General features: G+C 61.9%; 1 long non-coding RNA gene across 1 annotated transcript; it reads left to right on the forward strand.

The window, feature by feature from the left end:
* The first annotated feature begins 1786 nt into the window (after window positions 1-1786).
* On the forward strand, window positions 1787-3605 carry LOC120873959. Its single transcript, XR_005723567.1, has 2 exons — window positions 1787-2432; window positions 3232-3605. It is a non-coding gene; the product is annotated as an uncharacterized LOC120873959 (long non-coding RNA).
* The last annotated feature ends 6853 nt before the right edge of the window (window positions 3606-10458 follow it).

The raw sequence follows: 10458 nt of genomic DNA on the forward strand, positions 1-10458 counted from the left end.
GAAGAATGGAAAAACCCAGCAGGGTCAGGGGGGCGGAGCCTCTGGGAAGAATGGGAAAACCCAGCAGGGTCAGGGGGGCGGAGCCTCTGGCCTAGACGCTGCCCTTGAGCTGTGCTACGCTGGGGACCCTCTGGTCTCACCGGCCACCCTCACCCGGACTTCCCAGCGCACGCGGGGCTGTGCTAGCCTCTGCTCTGACCCACAGGTGTCGAGCCCCCGCAGCTGCTGAGGCTCTGTCCTCTCAACCCTGCTCGGATGACTGCGACCTGGACAGCGCGTCCCCGAGACCCCATCCTGAGGGCCATGGTCTACTAGGCGTTGGGACCGAGCCCAGGAAGGCTGCCACTTGGGAACACTTTTCTCCGCAGAGAGAACTCTCCACGGTGACGTGGAGGAAGGGGTGCCCCGGGGCTGCGATGCGAGGGTGTCGCGAGTGGTGGGGACCCCCCCACTTTGGAGCAGCCAGCTCAGCATCAGGCCAGGCCTCCCTGAGGCTCCAGAGGAGCCAGAGGGAAGTCACGCCTTTGCACTCAGGTTGGGCCCAGAGCGGAAGCCCTGGTCTGCATGCAGGCTGAGCCCGTCGATGGGCTGGATGGGAGCGGGCAGCTCCTCCCAGCCCAGCTTCTCAGAGGTAAGCAATGACCCTGGGCCCTGTCCAGACACAGCCTGAGCCCCTCGATGGGCTGGGCATGAGAAGGCAGCTCCGTGAGCCCAGTGGGGCCAACACCCTGGACCTGAAAGACCTCCTTGCTGGGTGGGCACTGTGGAGGCCCTGCCTTCAGAGGACACTCTGACTTTGAGGTGGACACTTTGAGGTGAGCTTTGAGAGCTCTTCCTCAGACTCAGCTCTGCCAGCATCCACCCGGGATCCTGGACTGTGCTTGTCTGTGACCTCTGGTCTGGGCAGTGGGTCCCTGCTCGTGGTGCCTGGGACGTGGTTCTAGGCAGAAATCGCATCTCCAAACCCACATCCCTGGACAACTCCTGTGTGCACGCCAGGCCCGGTGTGTACGGGGCCCCCACAGCTCGTCTCCCAGGCTCAGCATGGAGTGGGGGTGGGGGGGTGCCAACCTCACCAATACCAGTCGGTGCCTGTCTTCCCGGATTTCCCAGTCACTGTGGTTTTGACCCAATTTAGCGACCGATGATGCTGTGTGCCTTTAGGGCATGTGTTGGCCATCTCCGTGCCTTCTCTAATGGGATATGTATTCAAGCATTTTGCCTACTTTCTCTTTGGGTTATTACTGAGTTATAGGAGCTCTTTATATATTCTGGAAACAAGTTCTTTGCCAGATACATGATATCAATCATTTCCTTCACCCTGTGGCTTTTCATTTTCATGTCTTTTGAAATCCAGTCTTTCACTTTTTTGAATTATTGTGCTTTCTGTTGTTAGGACCAAACGGGACAGACTCGGGAGGCTAGGCCGGAGAAAAGCTGAGGCTCTGGGAACTCCCGCAGGCAGTGTAGCTCGACCAATCAGAAAAAATCCCCATAGCCCCCGCCTGCGCCAGACCCGAGCCAATCCAGATAGAGATGCGAGGTTTAAAAGTCCCGCGCGCGCGTATGGGTTAACCAATCAGCTATGCTGTTACAGAAACAAAGAACCGTCTATATAAAAGTATATGTGATTCAGAGCTCAGGGCCTTTGTCAGATTCCACTGTGCTGGATGAAACCTAGGCCCAGGCTCGAGCTTGTAATAAACCCCTTTATGCTTTTACATTGCTGTGGACGTCTTATTCTCTCAGTTTTGGGGACTCGGACTCTGGGCATAACACTGTGTTGTATGCAAAAAATCTTTGCCTAACCCAGGGTCGCGAGGTCTTACTCCTGTGTTGTTGTGGAGAGTTTTAGAACTTTAGTTTTTCATTTAGGTCTTTGATTCATTTTGATCAAATGCGTCTTTTTTTTAACCCTCCTTCCCGCCCGTGGGTGCTGACTTCCCAGCATCGTCACGTGTGGAGAAGGCTGACCTTTCCCCAGAGAGTTCCGTCTGTGCCTCTGTGGGAATCAGCTGACGGTGAGTGTGACGGTTTATTTCTGGACTCTGGATTCTGTCCCACTGCTCCGAGCTCTGTCCTTGTGCCGAGCCAGTCTTGATGGCTGTGGCCTTGCAGTCCATTTCTAAGCTTACTTTGTTCTTCGAGACTGCTTGTCCTCTCCGAGGCCTTTGCCGTCCACGCAGTGGGTCCGGGTTTCAGCCTCTGCAGCCGCTGCTTCCAGCTGTCAGTGTCTGAACCTTCCTGAGCTTCTCGCCGTCCCCCACCTGAGCCCCTATCGGGGTCTGGGGGTCCAGGGCTGCGATGCTCAAGGTGTTGGCCCCGTGGTGAGAAAGGGGCTTCTGCAGGTGCTCGGGGCTCGGTCACAGCGTCTGATGTCCCCCAGCGAGGGCACTCAGGAAGCTGAACTTCCAGAGAGTCGGGCCACCCAGGTAACTGGCCAAGGGGTACACCTGGGTTGTCTCACGGAAGGGCTGGGCAGGACAGGTGGGCTTGAATTTTCTCTGTAAACAACCTCAAACCACATGCCGCACGGAAGCCCCTGTGTGTGTGTGAAGCCGCTTCAGTCCTGTCTGACTCTTGTACAGCCCCAGGGACTGTAGCCCCCCCAGGCTCCTCCATCCATGGGATTCTCCAGGCGAGAACCCTGGGGTGGGTTGCCATGCCCTCCTCCCGGGATCTTCCCCACCCAGGGATGGAACCCGCATCTCCTGTGTCTCTGGCACTGGCCGGCGGGCTCTTTACCACTAGTGCCCCCTGGCCTCCCCTTCCAGACCGAGGCCAGTTGGGACTTGCCCCAGACAGAGCGATGTCCCTGCCTAGAGCCCTGCGCCAGGACCCAAGCGACGGCAGAGCGAAGCACCAGCCAGGCCCAGGGCAGGGACCCGAGCTCGGGCCCAGATGTCCTGGGCCCTCGGGGACGCACATGGACACACCCTCGTCAAAGCAGCCTGCGAGAGGGCATGCCTGCCACCAGCCTCTAACCCTCCAAACCAAAGCCACGGGTGTGCGTCCCGCCTGGCTTGACGAGCGTGTCCAGGCTGATTTATGGAAAGGAATTTCCCCACAGTACTAAACACATATGAAGATACTTTACCCCACCTGTCCATGGTTTTAAAGACTTCAGTGTGTCTCGTGGGTGAACCTCCAGTCTCAAGCCCTGAGATGGGTGGTGGGTGTTCCAGTGTGTCCTTGGGAAGGGGTCCCCTCGGTCACTCCTCTCGTCTCCAGTGATCGCAGGAATAACTGGACCAGCCTGGGTACCCCAGGCCTTGCTGGGACTCAGAGCTGCAGCGTGTGTGAGGACCCGGGCTGTTGGAATTGCGCTGTGGCTGCGTTCCTGCTGACATCCTCCCCAGGGCTAGACCGTCACCGGCAGGAACAACACAGCTTCTCCTGGAAGGGAACAGGGTGCTGGATGGATTCCACCTCACCTTTATTTCTGCTTTATTTGTGGTTTTCTCTAAATTCCCATTTTGTATACTTTACTTTCAAAACACTTTTAAGGGAGGTTTATAAAGGATCGTTCTTGCCTTGGAGAGAAAACAAAGAAACCTCCTGTTAAAAAGTGCCAATAAAACAGATGTCTGGCTGAACACTGAGGATTTTCTGTGGCTAATGGATTTTAACAGCCTAGATGTAGGAAGCATTTTTGACAATTAGGTCTAAACTATTTATATGTGAAAAGCTGCCATGACAACCTGGACATTTCCCAGAGCCGGCGGGTGAGGGAGGCAGCCGGGCTGATGTGCACACATTCCCCCTCCCCCAGGCTCATGCACCCTCCCTGGAGCCAGGACCCCCAGCTCTGCCTGTACCCAAGTCCAGCAGCAGCGTCCTGAGGCCCCCAGACAGCCGGTGGGAGGGCTCTGGCCCTCGTCCTGGGGTGGACAGACAGGCCACCCCTCCCCTGAGCCCCAGTCCATGGGTGGATGGACAGGGTGCCCTCCCCTGAGCCCCAGTCCATGGGTGGATGGACAGGCCGCCCCTCCCCTGAGCCCCGGGTGCTTCGAGAGCCTCTAGGGTGCTGGTGCCTGCCCTTCACCTTCACCCTGGGGGCAGGCACAGTCCACTGGATAGCCTGACCCAAATCCCTCGGGGGGCCACAACCCCCAGAGCCGGCCCTGCCCTCAGGGGCCCCAGAGGTAGCCTCTACTGTCAGCTGTGTCTGGAGCTCAGGGGCTCCTCTCCCCAACCCTTGGCCTTCACACCCAGAGTCGGGTGGGGTGGCTCCCACCAGCAAGGTGGTCACCAGCCTCTGACTGGCCCCAGGGTTCCTGCTGCTGGCAGCCCCCAGGCAGGGGCAGCAGCCCCTGTGGGCCCTCCCCCCGTCACCTCTGCCGAGGCTGTCACCGTGGTTACCTCGACCAAGTTCCCTCACCTTTCCTGCAAGGCTTTCTCTCAAGAAAGTGAATTATTTAGTACACTAGGATTTTTCCATGCTCTGTTGAGTTTCAGGCCCTCCCAGGGGTGAACCCTGAGGTTTCCTGAAAAACCCACCCCCGAGCCTGCAGGAAGCACCCATGTGTTTGCCGGGGTGGTGCCGACCACCCTGGTGTGAACGCCACCGAGGCCTCGGCAGGATAGCGGCCAGAAGATCACCCTCGGCCTGGCCCAGGCCTGCCCGGTGTCCCCGGACCAGCCAAGGTCTCTGCCTGGATGGGGAAACGAGCCTGCTGGGCCGGGATGGAGCGGAGGCTGCCCCTACCCGCACGGTCCCCCGCCCTCCTGGCCTTCTTGTCTGGACATTTAAAGCTGAGATCGTGACAACTCAGCTTCCTAGTGCGTATTCGTCCATCCCAGCCGCTGTAACAAACATCCGGGTCTCAGCACAGTTTACTTCTCACTCACATCCCACCCAGGCCAGTAGAGGGGCCTTGCCTCAGAGGTCACTCGGGAGCCAGGCTCCGTCTGTGTATCGGCGCACACGTGTGCACACGGGCCAGGCCCGCCCTCGGGCGCAGCGGACCACGGTCACCCCAGGCGGAGCCCGGCCCTGCGCCCCAGCCCCGCTGCCCCCAGCCCCGCCGCCCGCAGCCCCGCTGGCCCTGTGCCGCCCCCGCGCCGCCCCCACCAGCCTCCAGCGCTCAGTTCCTCTGCAACGTCGTCGTGTTGCTGACACTGGCTTGCTGTGTCTATAGAAATCTGACAGCTTACAAGAAGCAGGGGCGCCTCTCACATGCAGCCGGGGGCCTCAGAGCGGCCTGGGCCCCACCCCGGGGACCTCCCCACGAGGGCTCTGTGAGCGACTCCCCACCCCCTCCCCCTCCCCCGCCCTCCCCCTTCCTCCTCACCCCCATCAGGCAGAGCAACCCAAACAAGCGAGAGGAGGGGAGGGGAGAGCAGAGACCGGGAGGCCCCTGCTCCCACCCTGTGAACCATGCAGAGGAAGGCGCGGACTCAGGACTGAAGCCTGAGGGAGAGAAGCGGGTGGGGAGGATGGAAGGCAGCGCCTGCGGAGACGCTGAGAAGTCCCGCTGCCGCCAGATTGTTCTCTCGCGATTGCGTGGGAAACGTCCTTGTGTCTGGAGCACGGGTACTTTTTTGAATCTGGGCTTTTATATTTAATGAAAATAGCGCATCATCTGGTCAGTGGTGCAGCCGCTGCTGACACGTGACCGCTTTCTGTTCTTGGTGGACTCTGGTCACCCGGCCGCGGCCGCCTTTGACTGTCGAGTCTCGGCTGCCCTGGAGCTCACGAGTGTGGCTGGAGGCGCCCCGGGTGCCCCGCCGTGGCCCCCTGACCCGGGCAGCGCTCACTGCGGAGGTCAGTTCTGGGTGGCGGTGGGGTCAGGTCCCCAGGACTGCGTTTCTGGACACCCGGCTGGCGGAAGTGCACGCTAGCACGTCAGGATGGGGCATGCCAGCTGCCGTGCCCGGGACCGTCTCTTCCCATGAAGCCGGGGGCCACCTGAGGGGGCGTCTCATCACGCCTAGAAGCCCACAGATGCCCCGACCATGCATGGGAGGGGCCACGATGGGGCCCAGGAGCCACAAGCTCGCTGGCGTCTCCCTCTGGGCCTGGACACCTGGACGGCACACGTCGGGACTGCCAGGCTCGTGCAGCCGGGAAAACATCAGACCAGGACAAAGAGTCACCACGAAAGCCTCCACCGGCCCTCCTCCAGCTCCACCCCCAGCCCCCGCCCCCACCCTCCACCCTGCCTGCTCAGAGGGTGCGAGGAAACATCCACCCAGAAACATCCTGAAACAAGCTCTAAACTGAAATAGTCTCCCCGCCGAGTCCAGAGTGAGAAGCCGGAGGGCCTTCCTCTGCCTCACGTGGACTCAGCACGGATGTCAGCAGGGGCGGGCCGTGCAGCCAGCGTGTCTTTTCTCAGGGACCTGGTGGTCAGCGTGCTGGGCGGGCGCTAGGAGGAGACAGGTCACGGCAACTCTGGGAGGCGCCCTCGGCCCGAACTGGGCGCTGCCCCCTCTCTGGTTGCTGCAGGTCCTGGAGAGCGTGGGCCAGTCAAGGCGGACAGACTCCAGGCTGCAGCCACGACCTGAGTTGCCCACTTTTGGCTCAGCCTTGGGGGCCCTGCCCACCTGATGCCACCTTGTGGACACCTCTTAGTCCCAGAGAACCGCCTCTGTGAGGCTCCCTCGGGGGCAGGCTCTCACCCTGGGGGGACCCAGAGGCCACTGCCGTCTCCTGGATCGGCCGCCCTGTGCTCTGCGTGCCCTGGCTGCCTTTGTGGGGAGGGAAGGGGCAGGTGCCTTGGCCCCTCTGCAGGGCTGGGAGACCATGCCTCTGGCCACGTGGATCTTAAAGACCCAGGAGCGCGTGTCCATACAGACAGTGTGTTAGCTCAGCGAGGGAGCTTCTTTGCTGTGTGTTTTCAGCAAAGAGCCCCCAAGAGTGACCAAGGGGCTGGAACCCAGTGTCCACACCTCAGTGCCGCCCACAGAGCACCAGGGCAGGGGCTGGGCTCATCCACACACGCAGATGGCGGCAGAAGACCACGTGGCCGTCGGATCCAAATTTCAGAAGCACAAGAGGCACTTTTCCTTGTTCGTCCGTTGTGGTATTTGGGACACACTCATACCGAAATAATGTTCATCTGAAATCCAAATTCCACCGGGCATCCTCCTCTTGGTTGCTGAATCTGGCAGCTGCTGGCCACAGTCCCAGGCGGCAGGCGGCAGGCGAACCTGGGTAGCTGCCCCGTGTTTGTAGACACAAAACCAGAGAGTGGAGACTGGGGCACAGCCTGAGGGCCCAGGACCCGGCTCAGACCAGCGCGCGGCCACAGGCTGGGGCCAGGGCCCGGCGTCAAGGAGCAGAGGGTCCTCTGTCGGCTCCGGCCCAGAGCTGGACGGAAAACGTCATCCCTCCTGCGGTGGACAGAGGGACAGCATGAGCTGCTCGGGGGCCACGGCTGCAGAAGAGCTTCTGAGAAAGCGTCACCCCCGCCCCCCCTCACCGTTACACCCCGCCCCTCGACCCCCCGCACCATCAACCCCGCGCCATCAGCCCCCGCTCCCCAGACCGTCACCCCCGACCCCTGCACCATCAGCCCCACCCCCGCACCGTGACAGGTCCGGGAACAGCCTGTGCCCCCTCCACTCACCCCCTGGGACGTTTGCGATGAGACTGTGAGAAGCCCATCAGGTTCGGGCCTGGGCGCCCGTGACAATCCGCTGTAAAGGTGGTCAGAGCAAGCTGGAGGGGTGGTCCTGGGCCCTCTGTCCTCGCTGGACCAGGAGGGACGCAACCACCCTGCCTGGCAGGGAGCGGGGCTCTGCCGAGGCCGCCTCCACAGGCCGGACTCCAGCACACCTAGCAGCCTTCTGCTCGCGGCGCCTCTGGGAAGCGTGTGCGTCCGCGTTGCGCTTCAGAGTTTCACCCCCGCCTCTCCAGGCGCCCCCCACCCTACCCCGTCCTGGTGCCCCCGGGGGAGGGCGGCCTGGGCTCCCAGCCCCCTGAGGAGACCCCTCCTAGCCTGCTGTCTGGAACCTGCGTGGTCTGAGAGGCACGACGCCCCCCGTCTTTCGAGGGCCCCCCAGTGGGGGAGGCCACCTGCACCGGTGCAGCCTTGGGGTCCCCCAGGGCCTGGCCTGAGAGGCCAGAGCCAGGGCTGAGTCCTGGGGAGAGACTCCGGTCGCCATGCAGGGGCCCTGGGTGAGCCCCGAGGCCCGGATCCCACACAGCTGGGTCCTGTGAGCATCGACCCCAAGGCCTGCGCACACACTAGGGTGCTGCTCGGCTCAGGTCTGGTCTGACGGCAGTGAGACGGTGAACGCAGAGCTTCCCCGGAGGCCTGTGTCTGAGCGCTGTAGAGACAGCCTCGTGGGCGGGCTCTCCCCCAGCAGATGCTGTGAAGTCCTCGCAGTTTTCAGGTCTCCCTTGAGGGTCCCCAGTGGGCGGTGGAGGAGCTGACCCGGGTCCCAGGACATAGTTCCCAGGACCCACCAGGGAGAGGCGATGCCCCAGGGGACGGGGAGCAGACCCATGAGCCCCGGAGGGGTGTCCTGTGCAGTGAGGGGTGAGGGGGACCCGCAGGAGGAGCGGCCGGGGGACGAAGCACCAACGCTGACCTGCGGGGTCTTCATGGCAGGTTTCAGTTCAGAATCAAGGACACTGCCGAGCCCCGAGGACCGTGGACTCTAGAGGGGAGGGTCCTCCTGGGGGCTTGGGTGGCCAGGTGGAAGCAGGCTTGGGGGCCTGGCCCTGGGGGTGCTGGCCACAGGCCCAGCGCTCAGCCCTGCAGGACGGGGAAGCTCTGCGTCCTCACCGGGGCCCACCTGCCCTGTGTGGGTCTCCTGGACGGCGCAGTCCCCAGGCCGAGGAGGTGATGCCCAAGGCCCCAGGCAGAGCTGCCAGTTCCGGCCAACCCCCTCCTAGTACCTGGCGCTGTCCCAGGCCAGGGCAGCCACTGCCACTCCTGAACGCCACTTGGGAGTCGCCATGCAGGACCCCTCACCCCCCATGACGGCTTGTCATCCGGTGTGTTCCCCACCCCCGACCTGGAGCAGCACCTCCCAGCTGGGTCCCCTCAGGAGAGCCAAGCTGTGTGCCCGGTGGCCCGCACGGCCCTGCCGCCCCCCTGCAGCCACATGCGGTTGACAGGCTCGACCGGGTGAGGCCGAGTCCCTGGGAGATCCTGTCTGCTCCAAATGTCAGAGACAAGTGGGCCTTCACAGGGCACGGGCCACAGGCGCATGCATTGCACACACACATGTGCACAGCCACACGCACACGCACCGACGCCCCCACGCACACGCATGCACCCCTTGGTGCACACCTGCACACGTTCACACTCACCCACGTGCACGCCATCCCCAGGAGTCCTCTGGACTCGTTTGCTACCAGCGCCAACCCTCCTAGCTGGAGTTTCTCAGCTGAAACCTCGGGGCAGCTCATCCCAGAGTCTGCTCAACCGGCGGCTGGCGCCAGAGGGCAGACGGGCAGGTGAGCAGGGAGGGGGCCCCGCGGGGGTGCCCGGCAGTGTCCTCAGGACTCTGCTGCAGCAGCTCCTGTGTGGGGAGAGAAGGATCTCTTGACCTGGTCTACACTCTTCCCTGCTGCAGCCCAGACTGATGATCTGATTTTTAACTCTATGGTTTTATCCAGGGTGGGATTTTTTTTAATGAAAGGATTTTCTACCCTTAAAAAGTACCATTTTGCTTTTGTAAAGTCTGCAGAGGAGCCCTGTGATTCCTTTTTTGTTCCGTGCATTTTATTGAGCCAGGAGGCTGGAGCTTCCTTCTGACAGTTTAATGTCTAAAGACAGCTGAGGCTGCCCCAGCAAGATGCTCTTTCTGAACAAATGAAAAGATACATCTTTACAGATTGAGATAAAAAGTGATGCTGTTTTGAGTCTGATACGTTTTATCTTTTCATGTTGTGTAAATGTGCACCATCCCCCAACCCCAATCCTCCCCTTCCAGGCTCCAAAGCTCAGGTTTGAATGCCGTCAGGCAGGTGGCCAGCCAGGACCCTCCGCTGGCCGAGGAACTGACTGCACCCTGTGCTGGGCAGGGACAGGCTGCGGTGGGGGCCAGGGAGGCTGCAGGAGCTCACTGCCTCCCGGTGATCCAAGAGGAAGCAGGCCCGCCCACGGCTGGCTCAGGGCGCAGGCTCGATGCGGGGGTGCTGAGTGAGCTGGATGGGTCCTCAGACACAGGTGAGGACCCCAAGGAGGCGCCCGCCGCACGGGTGCAAGGACGGGCCACGGCAGCGGGCCACCGCAGCCGAGGCCACAGAGCAGGGGCAGGGCTGGAGCTGGGCCCTGTCCCGGTCGGTCCCGCTCAGGCTGCCACACAGCAGTTCTCTCCCGCCCAGACCACGCCTCAGATCATCCACCTGGATCTAGGTTCTGATCCCTTTAGGTGCGTCCACACAATGACGCAGCCACGAACAGAAACGTTTCCAGAGGGAACACTGACCCAGATGCCCCCTGGGAGCCAAGACCCAGCTCTGGTGCGGGCTCTGTGGGGGCAGCCTGGATGGAG

This window comes from Oryx dammah, unplaced genomic scaffold, assembly GCF_014754425.2.
Source record: "Oryx dammah isolate SB20612 unplaced genomic scaffold, SCBI_Odam_1.1 HiC_scaffold_14, whole genome shotgun sequence".
Taxonomy (NCBI): Eukaryota; Metazoa; Chordata; class Mammalia; order Artiodactyla; family Bovidae; genus Oryx; species Oryx dammah.